The sequence below is a fragment of the Athene cunicularia genome (assembly GCF_003259725.1).
Source record: "Athene cunicularia isolate RWA chromosome 21 unlocalized genomic scaffold, athCun1 chr21_part1, whole genome shotgun sequence".
Lineage (NCBI taxonomy): Eukaryota > Metazoa > Chordata > Aves > Strigiformes > Strigidae > Athene > Athene cunicularia.
Genome location: NW_020799127.1, coordinates 4,588,843 through 4,607,220, shown reverse-complemented (window position 1 = coordinate 4,607,220; position 18,378 = coordinate 4,588,843). Strand labels below are relative to the sequence as shown.

Here is an 18,378-nt window from a genome sequence, read left to right as displayed (position 1 = left end):
CTCTTTGCCAAGAGATGCTCACCATGCACCACCAAACATGCAGGAGATGTGAAGATCAGGATTATTGTGAGCATGTTATCTGGCCTTACTATCTGCCCAAGGAGATGAGATGTGACACCAAAGCTGGCAAAAGGGCAACAGGATGCCTGCAACACAACTGGGGACATTATCCTCAGATGCTTCCCAGAAGCACATCTTCCTCCCCACATTGCCCCTGCCCAAGGTTACTTGTACTGAAACAGTGCCAGACATTGCTCCTGCACCTAACTTCATCCTCAGGTGGCTTCTGAGGCGAATAAAGCCTGCATTTAGCAAAACCTGACATGGGCTGTATCTAGTTGCACAAAAGACTGTTACCCTTTGTAAAAGATGCATTGCAATTAATGATGAGTGCACTGCAATATTCTAGACAAGGTAAGACTCTTGCATCTTAGTTGCTAAAGAGGTATAGCAGTAGACCCACATCACCAGGGGAAACATCTACAGGAAGGCTTGAGTCAAAAACCTTCAGAGTCCATTTTCAGTAGTATAAAATCTCTTTAATTCCTTTTACCAAAGCCTTCTCTTGTCCACTGGGTGAACGATTCTTATTTCAGGGAGAAGGTTGCTTCAGAAAGGCTGGGCATAGCTTTAATGCCCGGTCACTTCTCCTACAATACATGGAAATGCAAACAGAAAAAAAAAAAAAAAGGAAAAAAAAGAACACCACATAAAACTGAAGGCTCTAATTAGAGTCCCACAGTTGTATAAGCCCCTTCAGCTGAGTCTCTCTCTTTGGAAAAAAAAAATCAATGGCTCATGTGTTATTAACTTCTCTCTATTTGCATTAAGCGATAGTCTGTACCAGTTACTGGAAGATTACTTGTGTTCTACCTTCAAAATACAAGAAAACAGAGACTTACCTACAAAATGGACTAGCAAGTTTCATTGTATACTCAACATGAGATCCCAGTCATACAAGGAAATCTAGTGAGAACTCCTCTCCATCCAGCTGTAGATTACAAGCAGAAAATACTGTGGTTTATATTTTCAGCAATAAAGCACTGATGTTTTCTCATTTAACCAGCTTTCTTTCACGGCCATAGTATAAGTGAGTGTAAGGAGAAGAGTTTTCAAAAGCTGCACTAAAAATCCTCTAGTTCCCCCATGCTTTGAGACAAGGTCCATGCACCGAGATGTCAATAGGTCACTCCAGAAAAAAGCTCTCTTCTCATGTGCTATTGTGTCACTTACGTTATAAGCCTGTCCTTCCTCCACGATACAGAACAGAGTGAAACAGAGGAAAGCACAAGAGAAAACGACCCGTCAGCTAACAGCAAGAGACAATTCATAAGCTACTGTTTTCAGAGGAGCTTTTCCTTTCATGCTCTGATCAAATTCCCTAAAGCTTATCCATAGTTCTGTCTAGAGGGTTTTTTCAGCCATTTAAGTGAGAATAAAGTTAAAAAGCCCCACAAAACTAGTCTTAAAGCATCTCCATCTGAAGTCAAAGGGACAAAAGCAACAAGCATCCCTAGCATTACTCCACCAAAATCAGTGGAGTTGCCCAAGCAATGACTTTAGCCTCATGTTAGTGCTCCAACATTACTCACCCCTCAATTTTATTTTTTTTTTTTAATGTGCCTCAGCTTTCTGAAGCAAAATAGGTCAATTAACTTTCTCTTGGGGGACAAAACACAGTGTGAGATGACAAGACAGAAGCATGGTCACCAGAACTGCCTGTACTCACCATCCTTGGGTCAGGTGCAGAGGGCACCAAGTGGGAGGGAAGAAAAAAGGAGACTCATTATTTAAGAATCCTTGCCCCTCTTACCCTGTTTGGAATTTAGGCTGCGTAGTCATTTCACAGAGCCAAGAGCCAACAGTTTCACCCTGCACGGGGCTTTGTTGCAGTCATTAGGCCTGAAGCAGAGTCCTAGATGCAACCCCATCCACAAAATACATTACTCTGTTAGACTACAAGTTCTTCAAAGAATAGAAGAGCTGCCGTCTGACCAAGGTGCCCACTGGAACTGTCAGAGGGTTAAGGCCCAATCTGAAATTCCCTGCAGCTGCCTGCAAATGTAAACACGTGTACAAACACCACTCCTTGCTGGAATGGTGCATCTTTAACATTGCGTCTACCACTGATGGTATTGGCAAGTAGTAAAGTAGTCACTAGAAGAGAGAAGCATTCATCATGTTCAAATAGGACATGTTTACTTTCAGGTCCTGCAAAATAATCCTCGTTAGCTCTGGTCTCCTAAGCAAAACAAAAAAAGCACCTCACAGCGCTCAAAAATGATGAAGCCAATAACAATCAAACTCACCCTCAGTAGGTGGAAACTCCAAAACACACTGGCATATACACCGGTAATAAAATACCAAAACAGACTGTACAGATGAGAGGTAGGTTGCTTACAAATTAATACATTTTACATCAGAGATATAAAAGGTAAGCATGGGTGGACTTGTCTTCAAAACAGAGAAGAAAACTTCATATCCACTCACCCCAGCTGCTCTGCTGAAATGCCCCTGGAAGGCAGCAGGACCAGACCCTGAGCCCAGACCTGTGCTGGTGCACACAATCAGCTCTCATGGACTGGTTCAGCTCTGATCTGAAATGACTCCCAGTAAGTGTCTTTTTCAATTCTCATCTGAGCTTGCCCTTCCTGAGGGAGGGAAAGGCCTGTCTCCTACCTAAAATAACAGTTAATAATAGTTAATCCCACTGGTGGTTTGCACAGACGCCCAGACGCAGGTAGAGCCAAGCTCCACTTCCCCAGCGCTCAGGGAGACCGAAGGGGACAGTGGGGAACAAAGCCAAGCCCAGCCTAACAGAGCCTTCCCCCCCTGTGAGCTTCAGGTGATACCAGCATTTGAGCTCCGTTATTTACCCTTCCCGCTACAAAATGAATGTGGAGGCAACACGCTAAGCCAGGTAACAACACTGGAAATACCATGGAGAGGACAGTCCGTGCCAAGTGTCGCCGAAGAGAACAGCTGCCAGCTCCTTGCAAAGAGCAGGGATTTACACACCAAGCTTCCATGTTCCCCATGTAAACGCTGGACAGGACAATGGATCAGCGGGGCCAACACCACATCAATCCACCTACCTCGTCTCCCGGATGCAGAAGCCAGAGAGGTAACTCAGAACCACTTACGGCTCGCTAGGCTCAAGCTGCCAAGTACCATCCTCGGCTCCCTGTGCAGCTGCAGCACGCTCGGACAGTGTGAGCACACGGCTGCTTTTCTGGCTGCTATTAATTACTTTCTGGGATCCCTCCAAAACTAGAGACTGACCAGTAGCCCCAACTCCAACGTGCATTTGTGTATGAAGGGCTTGAAGGGAAGGGGCTAGGGAAGGGGAAAGAAAAGAGAAAGGGAAGCAGCCTTTACCACAACAGTGTAGCGGGGGCTGTTGCTGTAATATTTTCCTACGCTACTTTCGAGACTTCTGAAAGCTCACCTGTCCGTACACTTTTGCACAGACCACCACCACCTTCCACAGCCCCACTCAGACACCAAGGAGCTCTGCAGAAAAGCTGGCAGAGTCCAACCCAGGCAGATACAGACACTACATCTGCAGGCACGAGTACAAACGCACACAGACTGCACTTACCTGGAGAGACAAAGGTCAGAAAAGCTCGAGTTTAGTGGATTGTTGCTGGGGGTCTCCCAAGGAGCTCTCGTCAGCAGAGCAGCTGCAAATCCAAAAGCAGATGCTCTCTGAACCACCCCGATCTCTAGGACTGCAAAGACAAAGGCAGGCTCAGGCCTGAACAAGCCCAGACAAGCCCAGATAAAGCCTCTCCCTGAGCCTGCCCGGTTAGGAGAGACGCCAGCCCTCGGGATGTCAGCGCTGGGTACCACCGACCCTCTGCCTCAGCCCGCGGGCTGGGGCGGCTACAGAGAGGGCAGCGAACACCAGTTCGTGACAACCCAGGACCTGATTTCTTCCAGTGCAACATCCCTGACTGCAGTGAAGCTGAAATACACTGAATGGGAGCACTTCAACTTCAGCACACTTGTGCCAGGGCTGAATTTAATCTAGTTCACTGAAAGGAGCCCACATTAGGAAGAATGCAAGATTTCTCCAGGATTCTTCCTGGCAAAGGAATGTAACCCACAACTTTGCAATCTCATCAGAGGCTCCGGTAATTGGAAAAAGCAAACTGGCGACTGAGAGACATACTGCAGCAATGACATCAGGGACCCATCGGTGCGGGACCCCAGGTTTGAAATGCAACGCACCAAACCCACCGTCGGGCTCTGGAGGGTCTCTCCTGCCAGCCCATGCAGCTTAAATCCACCCATCCCGAATATGCTCCCCCCTCTCTCCCCAACACTAACTCTGTTACAAAGGGTAGGCTTGCAGAGGGAGGCTAAGGCACCTCATTCATCCTCCAGAGAAGCTCTTACTGTGCACACAGCTAATTAATAACGAGCCCTTCAGAGACAGAACTGCAGCAGCCTCCTCCCCACTCACACAATGCAGATATTTTTTCCTCTCCTTTGTATCGGTGAGTGTTCACATTTACTTTTCTTAATAAAGCTGCAGGGCCAGATTCTGATTTCAGCGCAGCACAAGCTCAGAGCAACGCTGCTGCCTTACTGGGTGACTCTGTTATTACCTGCTTGAGAAGTAAAGAACGTGGCCCATTAAATCCATCCATGACAACACCAGAAAAAACCTGCACAAAACGAAACCAAGCTTGCAGGTGAAGTTCCCAGTGCCCAGCCATCAGGCTAACTTACCCTGAGGCTGTTCCCCGGCAGCAGCAGCAAAGGGCATTTCATTCCCCTGCTTTCCTCCACGTGTCCTGGCTTCCCTGCCATGATGTGAAGATGCAGCTGGGGGGAAAAAAGGGGGTCATGATGCACAGCATGACAGGGGTGAGATATCTGAAGCTCCAAAGCTTTTTTTTTTTTTTTAATGCTTTTCCATAAAAATACTTAAAAATAAACTAGCCTTATGCACGGACCTCCCCAAGCTTGTACTACAAGGGGATGAGCCCTTCACTCCTTTCTCCCACATCTCCCACTTGGGAAGGATTTAGTGCAGAGTCTCTCCCTCAAAAGGAGTGTGAAGTGTTTAACAGTGTTAACAGCAACAGGCAGCAAAAAAATAAAAACAACAAAAACAGTCAGTTCTGCATTTGCTCATACAATTCATCAGGGCTCTCCTACTGCACAAGACTGAGGCTTCCACCTTACTAAAACTTCTCAACTGACAGCTTCCAAATTAAAAAAAAAAAAACAAAACAAAAACAAAACAAACCAGAAAACAAAAAACCCACTCTCTCTGAACAGCCTTTCTTTTCCACATGAGACAATGGAAATCTCTCTACAGCCCAGGAAATCCCACCATTTCTCCATCCAGCACCCTTCACAACTCCCACCTCCTAACACAAACTCAGAGTTTGATGCTGAGGTTGGAGATTTGACACAAGTAGCAAATATTTCAAATGTCCAGTCTTCTCGAGACTCTGCACTTCAGTTTATACCGAAAGCAAACATAAAAGCTACTACATGAAAATATAAAAGTAAGCGTGCAAACCATGTTCAATCCAGACAGCAAATTTCCTGACATCTGCCTTTAAACTAACAGATTCCATGTTTTATCTAAGAAATAACAAGAGATTGAGATTACTTGCTGAGGTAGCCACAAACGGCAACCGACTGTACCCCTAACTTAGGAACTGCTACAAACACTTAAGTTTCCACAAAATGTCAAGTACCCCCACTTAGTCACTGTTCAGTACGGGCTGGTTTTGGTAAGCCATGCAAGCAGCAAAAGCAACAGCCAGGACACCTGATCACCAGGTGAAGGTGATGTATGAAATGTGTATATACGCTGGACACAGCGGGCTGGTTTACTGCAGCACAGCTCTCGTGTGGCTCAAGAGATCAAGCAGGTCTACAACCTCTTTCCAAAGAAAACTTTCTTTAAAGCTTTCCTGGCGGAACTCGTATAGTTCCACCCACGTTGGCCCTGGTGCATGCCAGCGACGGACACGGCACGCAAGCAAGCGACTGCAGCCGTTCTGAGAAACAGCACTGGGGCTGGCGAAGCGCAGAGAGGTGCCAAAGCAGTCCCCGGGCACTGAGCGGAGAAAGACTGTTACAGAGGAGGAGAAATGGAGTCAGTGACTCAGCTGTACTCTACCCACACAGACCTGGGTGAGGGATGGCCCTAACTAAAAATGTGTGTTTCTACTGATGCTGGATTTATTCCCATGTTCCATCGCTTCTCGTAGCTGCCTTCTTTTTCTCCCTATATATTGCAGGGCTCCTCTTAGATCATGCTCTGGCCCTGAAGAGCAGAAAAAGCCAGAATAAAATGAACATGTCCCCCAACATGGCATAAAAGGGCATACAGAAGGATGAAAGGTGGCCTGAAAGAACCAGGTTGCATAGGGACAGCTTGGATGAATCTCTGCTCTCATGTGCATGAAATTACTTCTTTTCCCCACTCATTTTAGCCTTCATGATGCCCTCCACCCCCAAGCAGCTGTACAGCCTCGCCAGAGGCAGCATTGCTGCTTGCCCGATGAGGGACACAGGCCACAGCACAGAGGAGGCTCCCCAGGCGTGTGCCTGTGCCAGTCTCCACACTTGTATTTACACCACACACGGATCCTTTGGGTTGGCCTCGCGGCAGCACCGCAGGCTAGCACATGCCTGGAAGCTCCTTTTAAAAGCAGGGTTTGAAGCCAGACGCTTGAGATCTGCCAAGCAGGGGTGGGGGATTAGTCGGACAGACCCCCAGCAGACCTAACGGCTGGTAACACGCTCCCACTGACTGTCAGCAAGACCACCCACCACAGGAGCATTTCCCAGCAACTGAGACACGTTACAGTCAAACAGAAAAATTAAGCTGAATGACCTTGTTAAGTGCACAGGATTGGAAGCCAGCAGTCCAAGGCTTCCTACAGGCATGCTGGCACCACGACTGAACAGGTTTTTTTTGAAGGACTGGCATCCTGCCATACAAAGGGCAACTGCTGCCTTGAACCTGCATGAGCTGTCACCGCTTCCAAACCACGATCCCATCCACCAAAGTTCATTAAGGATGGGTCTCACTGATGAGAGCTCTCCAGAGCATGGGAACAGCAGCTAGCAGCTGAGATACTCTTGCTGTAATTTCGGCTCAGCTTACTCTCTTGCTGAGCGTTTACTGACACTTGGGGGGCACCTGAACTGGTCCCACCGATCGTGCCCTTGTTGCTAAACCAAGCTGCCTTCACACGTAACCTGATGACAGGGTAGGAAGCTCTTCCCAGAGGGAAATGCTGGATGCTGCTGCTTGTTCTTTACAGCAGCAGAGGGAGGCAGAAGAGCCAGTGGCTGAAAGCCAACGCCAGAAGTTCAGCTTAAACTAAACTGAGAAACTGCATTAGGGACTGAAACTCAGTGCCGAGGCAAACGGTGGATTATTTTATCTTCAAATCAAGATAAATCACGTTTCTGACACTGGCTCAGCCCAGCAATCTGGTAGACTGGCTGAATTAATTATTACTGCTTAGTCGGATTCCTTTAGTGGATCCCTTTGTTCTCAAACTCTAGGGAACTCTAGTTTGAATGTTGATTTACTTGAACTCACGTTTACCTTCACAGTTATCCTTCATCTCAGTATCATGTGCTAGTTAAAAACTTGTATTGTGTACAGATATTAGCAGTAGGTTTTAATGCCAGATAAGAGAAATATATATGCACAGAAGAATGACCTACCACCTTCACCAAGTGTCAGCTTGTCCATCTCCACCCTGCAGCCAAGACATGGCAACACCAAGTTACCGCTTCACCTACCAAGGGTAAAGGAGTATTCTCAAATAACGTGGAGGAAAACAGCCATCTCGGTGCCACCTCTAAGTTCCGAACTGCTCCCCATCCATTCCAAACCTTTCCCCTCAATGGTACCACTATGGAGGCAGACTCATGAACATTTATGCAAACTGTCGGTTACAAATCTATGACTTCTTCCCCCTCAAAAGCCGTCACTTTAACATATAGATGGCAAAATTCTTGGCAAACAGGGAAAAAAAAAATCAGGCTTTCCCCAATGTACATGTTTCCAGACCTCCTTTGCAAGGGCAGATAGGCAGAGGGCTTTGCAGCTCTCCACCTGCAATGAGCAGAGGCTCCAGTGACCTTAACTGCCACAAAGTGGGCTGTTAACAATGAACAGAAATATTTTATGTACAACACCAGGTGCTGTGTCCATGGTTGTATTTATGATATAAATAGCTTGTGCCTACGCAGCAGACCCTTTTACCTCGTATCGTGAGCGTTTCTCAGAGGCTAAGGAAAACACGGCTGAAACACAGCCCAAGGTCTTCTCACAAACCCGACAAACCTCAATAAGCTGTTTTCCATCTTCCACTGCACAAATACCTTGGTTAGTGTCTAAGGTGGGAAACTTCAGCCGCAAGAGAAGGCGGAAGGCATCCAGCTGCAGCGTCAGATGTTTGAACAAGTGCCCTCAGCCTAGCGAAGGGAACGCCGTGCTTCAGCAGAGCCGGATTCACTGTCCATGTGTACAAGCTCGCAGCCTGTGCTAACAAGAGTTAACACAACAGGTATCAGCTCACACTGAGGGAGCATCAGCCCGAATTAGCTACCTCTCATACGCCACAGTAAGAGCACGAAGGCACGTTTCACCTACCGACCCGAGATAACACGGTCGGGGGCTGAGCGTATCGTTACTTCACGCTGACAGCAAACTCTCTGAAGTTTTTACTTGCAGCAACTAGGTGGGCAAGGGCTGGGGACTAAGATACATTAACCAGCTGGAACTTGAACATAAGCATAAAAGAAAGTTCTCAGGCTGCTAGAGGAGCACAAGCCGTGCTGACCTGAAAACACAGATACAGGTCCAGCTCTCCTCAGCACCTCTACAGATACTTTCTCCCTAAACTGCACAGTGGCCAAACTGCTGCAGAGATACATGCCTGTACATGTGTACTTTGTAGATGCTAATTACAGCTAATGAGATGGGGACAAAATCTCTTCAGTCGCACTGGTGTAAACACAGAGCAAAGTGACTGGCATGGTGCTCCCATTCATCTTGCAAATCTGAGTTACTGCTTTCACAGCCACATCAGGAGGACCCAGGTCTTCCTAATCCTGCATCTAGTTTCTGTAAGGTTTGGATTGCTCTTTAGCACTCACATTCTGCAAGTACACCTGTCAATGGTGGGATTTCCTTTGTGCTTCCCCTTTAAGGAGAGACTAACTGGGAAGACCACTGAAGATCTGGCATCAAGAACTGAAAGGCCCCAAGACATGACTTTCTGCAGAGTTCAGCGAGCCTTCCCAAACCCCTCACGGCTGGCAGGTTGTCAGGGATCCTGTATGGGCCAGGCTGCTGGCAGCCATCTGCCTGTGTTTATATCACATCACAACTGTCAAACAGAGGTGCTGTGCTTGAAAAGTCATCTGTGAAGATGGAGGAGGGAGTAAAATAAATAAATACATCAATAATCACTTTGAGGATTTGTGCAGGCATGTTTTGCCCAAGATGTATCTTAATATGTAAGGAAAGACCACCTCACAGGTAACTGTCTAACACACAAGCCACCCCTGCATGCCACATTACCCTTCCACATCAGTGCACAGCAGCTCTGGTCCAGTTTTGTTTCCTGTTGCTGCCTTTGTCTAAACAGCCCAAAACCCCAAAAGCATCATTTCCCAGAAGCTCCTGGTCTCCAAAAACACTGGCAGATTCATTCCCGAAACATTCTGTGGGTAAAACAGCCTGTGCACATTTCCCCTTTGTGCAGAAACTGGAAGCAGAAGCGGAGCGATCAGCATACGGAACCGCACAGATTCAAGCACGCAGCCAGGGACGATGTTCCAGGCAATTGAGTGTTTCCAGTGACAACTGAAACATCTGACTGCTCAAACTGAAGTGCCTTATTCACTCTGCTTAGTCTGTTTGGCCTTGCTCGGACGCGTACCAGTTGCAGGATCAGGAGTTCTATTTTTTTTTTTACTTCGTAAGATTCTCTCTCCCTCCTGATGAGATAGAAACCGAAGTGGGGACACCCCCCACCCCACCCCAGCCCAGATGTCCATGCTGCACAGGAGATGGCATCCAGCTCTAACTGCCAGGTGCACCTCAACACACTGACATGCCTTGCAACTGCCCTGTTAGAAAGGACCTGTACCACGGGCAGACTGAGACACACCAAAGCTCCCTAGGCTGCAAAAGCCCAAAGTTAAGGCACTTTCGCATATTCCACTTCTTTTCTGCAATGCAAAAACCCAGAAAAGAAGGCTACAGAGGACACAGCAGTCACATTACTCCTCTAAGAAGGAGACACCTCTTCAAACAGCCGTTAATCTCCTCCTGGACTGAGTCACCCCTCCCCAGTGGCACACCCACTCACAAGAGCAGGGCCTGGATGGCCCTGGGGTTCTGTGCCTTAGCTGATGGAACAAATAAACAGCGGCAAGCTGAAGACCCAGCTTCAGATAAAAAAGGCAGGAAGACAAAAAGACAGGCTTTTGTACTAGGATCATAAGAGCAGAGTCACAAGAAACTTAAGTCATTCGGTCCACTCCCTTGGGCTGAGTTAGGGATAGCTACAGTTCACCAAGCTCAACCAGCAGCATTTCCACCCCGTCCTCAGCATTTCCATCTGTCCTGCGCTTACCCCCCTCAGCAAAGCAAGGTCTCATCGATCTCTTGCATGGCTTTGCCTCAAACAGAGGGGAGATGCATCCCAATTCACTCGTTCAACTCATCTCTCCAAAGGCACAGACTAAGCTTTAGCACTTGCTCTGTCAAGAATCCAGGAGGGACTGAACTAAGAATAGTTACCTAAGGTGAAGGACAGAGCCTGCTAGTAGGATTAGCTGGTGCAATTACAGGTAGCCATACCCTGCTACGCAAAGGCTTTATCGTTAAGCACCAGAACTGCCTCTTCTCTTGGTGAGGTGGTGTGGGGGTTTGCTTGGTTGGTTTTGATGACACCAAGGCTGAAAAAGCCCAGAGCAGCTGAAGGCTGCGTGACTGCGACTTGGTGGCTTCTGCCTCCCTCTGCTGGGAGTCAGGCAGGCAGCAGAGCCAGCAGCGGGGACACCGTGTCCTGGGAACAAGGTACCTGCTCCGCCACCCTCAAGGGCCGGCGGGAGACATCTCCCACCAAAGGCCCCTGCAGGAGCACCAGGTCCCAGGGCTGCAGCAGGGGGGGGCACAGACGGAGGAGTCTGCTCCGCGGCATGGGAGCAGCTCACTGCCTTCACCTGCTACTTCACAGGTGGAGACAAAAGGTCACTTTGGTCAATCAGTTTTAGAAGAACGCTTTTTGCTGTTAGCCTTTTTCCTCCCCTCTGCCCTCCCGCAGCGTCCAACAGACTGCAGGTATTTTTATTTTGTTGCACGCGTCGCATCTGTGGAACCAATCGAGTTTTCAGCAAGAAAAGGAGTTCAAGTTGCCTCTCCAGCAGCAGGCATCTGCCTTGGCTCCCAAGGAGCAGTGCAAGCCCAGCAGAAAACAGCTCTGTTAGCCTGGCCACACTCTCTCCACTGCCACTCCAACCCCCTGAATCCTCTTGAAATGACAGCCAGGGAAAGATATACTTTTCCTAATCCATCCTTCAACTCCCTGTCCATTCCTGCCTAGTGAAAAGCAGCTTTGAACCCTTTAAGTTGGCACCGCACATCAAGAAGAGAACTTTGGGAATTCAAAGCTTTGGAAAACACACATGCAGAAGTCTCCGCATCCCTCCTGGACACGCGGGGAACCCGGCAGAACGGGCAGCTTTACATCAAGCTGCACAGGCAAATGCCAGCTCCGCGTTCACAGCGCGAGGGGTTGGTTTTAGATTCAGTGTTTATACAACTAAACACACCAACATTGCCAGTAACGTGGCTCTGAGTTAGTTTGGTTACCAGAAACACTCATCTCATGTAAATCTGAGTCAGTTTCTTCAAATAGAAAGTCTGAAAATAAACATCAGCTAAATATTAATATCATGAATGCTACATACCAACATAAATACATTCCTCACACTATGTATTCAACTCGTATGCTACAAAGGAATGGTCAGAATAGAAACAATTTACCGCTGCAAGTTTTTTTCCACATCTGAAGTCTCCTGCAAACTTTGCTTCGCCAGTGCTGAACTGTCCGCTCACCAGCGCCACGAGAAACTGCAGCTAAGGTAACCCAGGCAAGCGGCCCCTCTCCTCTCCCTCAGTAGAGTAAGGAGTTGTGCGCGCTCCTCCGAGTCCTGGGCAGACTGTGGCCAGCAGGCCTGCCCCTGGCCCGTGGATCAGCGGATCTTCTTCCACTCTTGGGTTGCCACTTTGGGTGCAACTCTCCTAAGAAGGGCAGGACAGATCATCTGACGGTTGCAGTCTTCTTCCCCTGCAGCAACCGTGTATTCGTTAGAGGGCCAGAAGAGGCTATTACCAATGGAAGAGCTTTAATCCCTAGGAGGTCAGAGGCATGAACTGCCCTTCCTCTACTGTTCGCCTCAGTCCAGGTACCCTGCACATGCTGCACCAACAATAATCCAAGGATCTCCTGCGCCGCATCAGCAATTACTCGTTTCTTTGGTCTACGCTCCCTTTCCATCAACACTGCTGCTACATAATGCGCCGCATCTGTCATTTCAGTCCCCAGAACGTTACAACATCCTGGCTCAGGCAACTGCAGGGTGGATGCTGCAGTGGTGGCATGTCACCCAAGCTCACTTCACCTCTTGCAGCCTTGCTACTTCCTCATCACAACCGCTACCTGAATTGTCACAACAAGCCCCTGGGGACATGCCTACACTCAGATGCAGCTGAAGGGCATCCAGGAAAAGGACGCTGCATTCTACTCGTAGACTTAAGGCACTGGACTTGGCCCACCCAATTGCTAAATGCTTGCGGGGGGAGAAGCAGAGTACAGGGGTTGGCTGTCACAACGCTTGCAGCAGCATCTTTCGGCCGTGGGCTGTCCGTCGTGTCCCCCTCCTCCTTTCCCTGCAATGTCCTTCTTTGCTGAAGAGTTTTCAGACAGGGCTTTTGCTGCAGTGCATCAAAGAGCGGGTGACTTGCCAGCAAACCACAAAGTGTTCCCTCCTCTTCGCTTCTCCCCCATCTCCCCAGCGCACACCAGCTGATTCTCAGTAATCGGACACGGAACGACTGCCTAGCCTGTCTGTAGGACCCAGCCTGCAAGGATGAGGTGGTCTTATTTGCACCACCCCTCCTTCAAATTCCTTCAGGTGTGCACAAGGGTCCTGCTCGGTTTTGCCCTCTGTGCGCCATGCCCACATCTATACAGCTTCCCTGCAGAGCACTTCTGCCTCTGCCCTGAGACACACTGGCGTTACCAGCTCTATAGGCACGGCAGCCTCGGAGCCAGGAATATTTCCTGGTATTCAGCCCAAGGTCTCTCTCCTCAGGGCTGCAACCCAGTGTTCTAACTCACATGCTTTTCCACAGTCCAGGTTAATCCCGAGATCAGCTTCAGTGACCCGTGCCCTCCTGCCCTCCAGTTCAAGGATACTTCAGGCCCCTCTGCCTAGAGCTGTTCAAATGTCGCTCTCTGAGCACTTCCGAGCACTTCTACAAACTGCAAGGCAGACAGGTTAAGGTTGAATGTTCTGCCGCTGACAGTGCTGCTGCATTAGCACAGCCATGCCTTCTGTCAAAAAAAAGTTATGTCCTTTACTACATGTAAAGATACACTCCGGTGTCCCCTGGGAGCAGGTCTACGTGGGGGAGCATTTAGAGCCTGGGAGCAACACAGGAACCAGAACCCAGCACCTCAGGGGGAACCTCAACTTTCTCCCCGCTACCCCCAGTCTGGCAGTGACCTTCAAAGTTGAAAATGGTTCTCCACATAGTACATAACCAGCCCACCCTCCACCTTTTCTGAATGACAGGACTGGCAAAGGACTTATGACTGATGCTAATTTACAATCCACTGGCATTTTAAACCTAAACATTTCACCAACAATTCAAGGTCAACAGCTAGTTCAAGGCCATGTCCAAGCTTTTCCTGAATATAATAGGCTCTTGGCTGTGAGCTTTCTGGGGCAGGGACCTTACTTTGTTTTCACAGGATCCAACACAGCTTCTGCTGCTAAACCAAGTGAAGGGCATCTTCAGTAAGGACACCCTCACTTAATTTTGTTCTTTAAGAGAAGAGCAGCATACTTTCTGTTCATCACAAGAAAGCTGTTAAAATGAGGTAAGCCTCACCCTCTGTTTATAAATGTACATAGCTGTTTGCTGCAGAATATTGATGAAAATTAAAACCCATTTAGATTTGCCAAATTTTAGTTCTTCCTCACTCAGCAGAAAGGACTCTCCCTTCTCAAAAGATCAGTTGTCTGAAAAGCAGGGGGAAGGCACAAGGAGGGTAGCAGAATGGCAACCCTGCTGCAGCTTCGCTTTCCCAACATAATTAGAAATTCTAAAGGCTGAGCTGGAAAAATTACATCTTAAGAACATCTATGCCCAGGCATAGAGGTAGGAGGAAAAAACATTAAGATTCCTGTCACATGGGAATTTTTGTGTTCACGTGTCAGACAGGAATGGGCAGAAAGCACTTTACAGCAGTTGGTAAGGCTTTTTAATACACCGGTGCATCACATCACACAACTGAGCCAACAATTTCCCCCACCCCTCGCACTCCTGCTCACTCTGGATTCCGCAGTGATTCTTCTTTCAGAGCCAACTGGAAGAATCTGCAGAGGTTTTGCAAGCAGCCGCCTCTCTCCCTTGCCCCAATCCCAATTTTTCAGGCCGGTGGGAAAATAGGCAAGACTGTCAAACGTTTTAAGTTGTTCAGTAAGGGAAGGCAATCTCTCTGTTCCTCACAGGAACGGGCATTACCAGTGACCCTCCAGTTGGGGTCCAGTTGCCATTTTAAAATTCCCTTTTGTATAAGAGACGCTCCCTCATACCACTTCTGTACTTCTTCACTCATAAAACCAGATCTCTTGGAAGAAACAAACTTACAACATGTGAGTTTGCTGCAGTGCTAGTTAATACCCATGGAGTATGTCACCCATTAAGGTGGGGGGGAAAGAAGCAGCAAGTATTAGCTCGGAAATAAGCTACATCCCTACAGCCTAGCGTGAGCCTGCTGTTGCAGTACACCGCACGAAAAGCAAGAGTTAAAACATACTGTAGACACATCCAGACATTTAAAGGATATCTGCCTTTTGCAGTGGGGTACCAGGCGCAGAATCCATGACCTTCCCAAAAATACATGCTGCCATTTAACCCAATCTTTCTTAACCCTTTCTGTACCAGCGCCTGGAAATAGATAATGAAAAGTCAGTAGCAACAAGCAAGCCACCATTTAAGTCCCACTCATGAAACATGTGGTGAAGCAGAGTCATCCGAGGCTCTGGTAGTAGTGTTGGCTAGAACCACAAATAATTTGGTCTGGCATATCTGTGCAGGCTCACGAGCCCCAAGAGCAGGCACGAGGCATAAACCTCCTCACATTTTATAAAGCTAGTACTTTCTCAAGATGCCTTACTCTTATTTAAAAAAAAAAAAAAGAAAAAGAAACTCTAGAAGGAGCAAATATTTCAGGCAGCCCGAAATGCTAAAACCTCACTCTAGACTCAATATGGCAGCTGGGAAAAGATCACTGCTTTCCAGATCACAGACTGGCATTAAAGGGAGAAATCAGCTGAAATACAGTCCTTCACCAGACACAGCAAAGTTCAGATTCCAGAGGCACCGAATTTATGCAGCCGGGCTTTTCAGCACACTGCCTTACGTTACCTCCACACCACCCGGGTATCTATCGTGCTGGATTGCCGTAGGCGTAGCACACAAGTTTAAGGTGGCACTGGAGATGCTATGAACTCCTGCTAAGATGCAATGGGTACTGAGGAGGCCTTCCCAGGCTGCAAAGCAAGAACTGCTGCGGGAGCAGGGGATATAGGATAGACAGCACAAAGTACACCCTATCCTCCCTCCCCCAACCCTTACACTCTGGTGTTATTTTGTCTTTCGCAACTTCTCCTCCCGTTGCTCAGCACTTAAAAGGTTCTTTGCCCTTAATTTCCTTATAGCAGCATGTAATCAGTTGTACTTCACCTGAACAGATTACCAGTGTGATGACACTTCAGTACAAGGACTACTATTGGAAATGCACAAATCTTGGATTCGGCTCATTTTTGTCCTCTATAATCATTCTTATTTTCTGTATCTGGTAGACAGTCATCTTGCCAAGTTTTCAAGGAGACATGAGGAGAGCCCTTTTAAGAGGCTCTCATGCCCACTTCTAGAAAGGTGAACTCCAGAGAACACAACCTGATTCCCTGCAGTTCCCAGGCTTTCACCACTGGTGCCACCTTTGGCAAAGTCTTTTCTTCTGTTCAATTTTAGAGCACTTGTTTTTTCCCTAAGGCAGAGACTGATATGCTTTTATGCTGATTACCCTTCCACAACGCCCATATGTTGGAACACCCTGTCACATTCATTATTCCTTGGTGATTTACATCAAGCCTGGTGTTAACTCAGTTACTTAGATTTTGTTCCTGTTGCACCAATTAGAGCGATTCTTCATAAATGCCACAAACTTATGCGTAAGTACTTTACAAATGAACTTAAGTCTCTTTGCTCATTAGTATGATGACGTCAAAACCACAGAAGTAACACAGGAGCAGCGGGCTGCAGCCTGCATCGCAACCATTTGAGTTTCGATTGCTTTAACTTGTGATTCAAGGTTTCATCCCTCCATCTCCCCTTCTGTCTTCAAGACTTGGGGCCAGAGATATCTCTGATGGAAGATCGGGAAGTTTTATTGAATTTAAACGAACGACTTTGCAGCTGAGGGTGCCTAGGGGCTGGCCTCTACCATCAGCTCGCATTGCGTGACCTTGAGAGATCAAGCTTTGGTCCCAGCTCCCCTTCTCTGTGATGAGGATAACACTCACCTTTCTTACAGATCTGACTCTTGTCTTAGTCCTTGTGCAAGCACTCGATAAAAAAGCCACCACAATTACAGATCTCATCAATGTAAACATACACTACGACGCTCAAATAAAGTTGCAGACACAAGTAATTGCCTCAGCCCCAGTGGGGACAAGAACACCCTTCCTGTTGTCAAGAGACATCACTGAAAAGGGAAGTCAAATATTTAGTCATTTCAGATGCTGCTAATGTCATCCAGCAGCAACTCCAGGGCAGCAGCGCGGATCTAACTCGGTATGTGCTGCTAAGAACTGACTGCTGAGGAGCTTCCCCCCCCTCGCCCCCAGACACACAATATGAAACCCGTATCTGCAGGGATTTCAGCACAGCTGACTTCACCGCTATTGCAACAGAACTGAGAATTGCTCAAACTGCATTTTCCCCCTTGCCCCATTCATTCATACAGTCAGCGAGACTCTGGAAGTGCTAAGAAGCTACATTTCAGTTAATATCCGTATTTTTATACTTGGAAAATACAAGCTGCTAGCAGACATTTCTGTCCAAGTGAATTTATTATTATTTTTTTTAATAGTTAAAAATTCGGTCCTCGTGACATTAACAAATTGTTAACGAAGTGTTCAGACTGCACATTTCTCCAGAAAATGCAAGTCTAACTTCTGCAGAAAAAGGCTGGGCTCACACATTTCAATGCAAATTCAACTTCTGAAGGCTGCAGGGAGATACTGATGCTTGGAGGTCATGAGACCACTTCTCCCCGGTTCCCAAGACACACTTTTTAAGCTCAGTTCAGCAGATACCAGCACACAAGGACACGGTCTTTTGGGAGAAGGGGGCTGAAGCTGAGGTCTGAGTCTGGACATTTCAGGAACCAGCTGGTTTTTAACTGATGGCTGAAAAATCGGGAGGTAAAGGCGAGTCAATTGGGGCTGCAACCCCCCCGATTCCAGCTGGCAGCTCCGGAGAGCCCAGGAGGAGCTCGAACAGGGGAATCCCTGGCTGAGGCTGCTGCTCTGCAGATCACTTGAAGGAGAAAAGCTCTGGCACTACTGCACTCTTAAAGCCGCAGCGTCCAATTTCCCCTTCGTCCTCCTGTATCCTGGCACACAACCCCCCGTTCTGGGGGGGTGACAGGGAGTGAGAGTGGGGAGACGAGCTGAGAAAAGCGTCCAAAAAAGGGGCAAGGAGGGGAGATGCAAGAAGTTTCCTTTGCCGAAGTACTGCATCAGCAGCAAGTCAGTGCGCCCTGATGCACTCCTGCAAAGGCTCTGCAGCTGAGCACAGGGCTCGGACTGCAGCACAACTGCACCAGCCGAAAGGCATTAAAAACCCACCACCTGCCTGGAAACCAGCAGCAGAGAGAATGCAAAACCAGAGCTCCGGACAAGTCATTTTAGCGGGTTTAGTTCTGGTTGGGGGGAGGGGGGTGTTTTGTTGTGGGTTTTTGTTTGTTTTAAAAAAGCAGATTAAAAAAAAAAAAAAAAAAAGAAAAA

The 18,378-nt window shown here is 47.8% G+C and overlaps 1 long non-coding RNA gene across 1 annotated transcript; it reads right to left on the bottom strand.

Moving 5' to 3' along the window:
• Positions 1–555: 555 nt before the first annotated feature.
• LOC113487734 lies at positions 556–3,726 on the bottom strand. Its single transcript, XR_003399833.1, has 3 exons — positions 3,602–3,726; positions 903–991; positions 556–647 (listed from the first exon to the last, which is right to left on the bottom strand). It is a non-coding gene; the product is annotated as an uncharacterized LOC113487734 (long non-coding RNA).
• Between the last annotated feature and the right edge of the window lie 14,652 nt (positions 3,727–18,378).